Raw genomic sequence first — 2,528 nt, 5'->3', positions numbered from 1 at the left:
TTTGCGGCGAAACACATGACCCTTATGCTTAGACTAACCAAATTGAGTTTTCTTAACATTAGCTCGTATCTAATGAATAAATATCACGTTGTAACCCTCCTTAGATAATTTCTAGATAAGGGAACAGATACCCGAGGGCCATAAAACAAGTAAAATGAAAACACAACTTACTGTTTAAAATCCAATAAGCCTTCATGAAGGGCGTGTTCCGTTGTTTGTTTCGTTTGTTTTTGTGCCACTTCTTCAACTGGCGTATCTGAACAGGCGCGTAGGAACGTTTTTCATTTGGGGGGTACAGAAGTGGCAAAGTTTGGTACGGTGTCATTCAGCCTCCAATACCCTATGCCCCTAGCCATTGAATTCCAATTTCCAAGTTAACAAGTTGAACCCACTGGTCCCCTGATACCAATATGCCAATTTTTTTATATAAAATAAATAGCCTTTCTCGGCCCCTCCCTCCCATCTACTACACAAGAAAATAATTCAGTATGCTCATCCCTCCACGCTAAATTGACTGAGTCTAATTTGATACTATTTTATTTATTTATTTCGATTGATATATTTTCGATAGTCAATATTTACAAATTCTTCCATCACAACATTTAGATCTATATTGTGCGAACGCTTTGGATATACATTTAAAACGCAGAGATGGTTTAATCTTGTTTGTGTCATGGTGCCTCTCAAGTAAATCTAGGGCTTTTGACATCTTAAATTCAAGATCACCTTATGGTAAAGGCTACAAAGCTCCAATAAGGCCAAATAAATTTGAAGAAATCCAACTCTTTCTGGAAAAAACCAAAGAGCTTCTATTGCACTTAGAGGATGTTGATGGAACACGCCTAGTTGAAGGTAAAAGAAAAACTGGTCCTTTAGGTTTGGCCCTTTCTATTACCAGCATTTTGGAAATTTGAAAGAAATATCTAATGTCACCAGATCCACAGTTAAGGTTTGAATCTGAAACAACTGGGCAACTCTCCGAAAGGATTAGTAACATATTTTTCAATTTTTAAAGCTATTTGCTTACTTACAAGCTCTGCCAGGACCACCTTGAATTATATTTTAATACAATGCGCGGGAAAGGCGGTTGGAATAACAACCCTACCACCAAGCAATTTGAAGGTGCCTACAGGAGATCACTCGCTAGCCGTCTATCTCCAACCTTAACTGGAAACGCTACACCTCTGGATGAAACGGAAATTCCCAATTTGTGTAACATCCGTCGCAATCCCGAGTTTGATGAAGAAGCGGAATCACAAAGATTGACACCTTCGCAAATTGAACAGCGATAAGATGCGGAAATTACAGATTTCTATTTTGAACAACAAAACTCGTCAATATTTTTAGAAAATGCAGTTTATTACATTTCTGGATTTGTTGTTTCAAAGCTGTACAAAGTAGTTAAATGCGGGACTTGCTTAGCAGTCCTTGAAGAAGCACCCAATGAGCATAACTACGCTTATGACAAACACTCTAGATTCACCCAGATGAAAAATAATGGTGGATTGCGCAATCCATCGAAGAGTGTTCTCCAAATTTGTCAACTTACGGAATCATGCATTCGTCAAAATGTGACTGTATCAATGAAGTGTGACAAAATATCTTTGGCCATTGAAATTGCTGTCCTCAAAAATATTGTTGGCTTAGATATTTTCGTTGATCTCTATGAGCACATGTTTGATGCTGAAATGGGCATTCAGAACCATCGCATTGCACTAATAAAGCAAGTCATACGGCTGTACACCAAAGTCAGAATGTTCAAACTGGCGAAAGATAAGAATCTTCAGTTGAAAGAACAGGCTATTAGACACAAACTTTCAAAACTGGTTTTATTTCAAGGGCAATAAAAACTACATAACCTTGTTAACTAGTCTAATTAATTAAATAAATATAACAAACTAAGATGAAGAAGACTAGATTCACTAGAACAATGATTTTAAGCCTTCGACAAAAAAATCAACTATTTTGGTTTGAAGCAACAGGTTTTTATTTGCAAAATGATTTACTTACGAACAGAATAAGAGGACCTCCCCTTCAAATTAGGAAATAGTTTTACTTTGAACAAACATTCGCTTAAATCTCTTTAAATATCAGCTGTTATTGCAAAGCATCAGCACGCCCGCTGGCAAAAGTTATTTATCCAATTTTTTAGCTTTCAAAGTTCAGCGATAGATGGCGCACTAGGTATCTTCCCCCGGGAAAATCGCGTCGACTGCTAGCTGTCATCTCCGTATTTTCCGCGATTCAGTTGGGTATCTAGACCCGTATATATATCTATGGCGCTAACCAACCATTTGATTTTACCATAACGTTTTCTTCGCTTAATGAACAAATAATGAAGGATGGATGGCGCAGCCAGCTTTTTGTTACAGGCAGGGCTACCAGTCACTTTTCCAAAAAAAAAAGGCCACCTTCCATACTTTTCTTCCATGGTAATAGCCACGTAAAATCTCGGCTCAAAAGTTGTCGAAACGAGCCGAGATGAAATGGCCTGACGTCATACCCTTCTAGGCCAGGACAGATAGGCC

At 38.1% G+C, this 2,528-nt stretch overlaps 1 long non-coding RNA gene across 1 annotated transcript; it reads right to left on the bottom strand.

The window, feature by feature from the left end:
- Positions 1-1,367: 1,367 nt before the first annotated feature.
- Positions 1,368-2,252, bottom strand: LOC149673393 (uncharacterized). The gene is made up of 3 exons (XR_016367090.1): positions 2,011-2,252; positions 1,550-1,763; positions 1,368-1,473 (listed from the first exon to the last, which is right to left on the bottom strand). It is a non-coding gene; the product is annotated as an uncharacterized LOC149673393 (long non-coding RNA).
- Between the last annotated feature and the right edge of the window lie 276 nt (positions 2,253-2,528).

The sequence above is a fragment of the Phalangium opilio genome, unplaced genomic scaffold, assembly GCF_054372755.1.
Source record: "Phalangium opilio isolate 3A_F unplaced genomic scaffold, DU_Popi_V2 ptg000052l_1, whole genome shotgun sequence".
NCBI lineage: Eukaryota > Metazoa > Arthropoda > Arachnida > Opiliones > Phalangiidae > Phalangium > Phalangium opilio.
The sequence above is the reverse complement of the archived record's forward strand: the minus strand, read 5'-3'. Positions and strand labels throughout refer to the sequence as shown.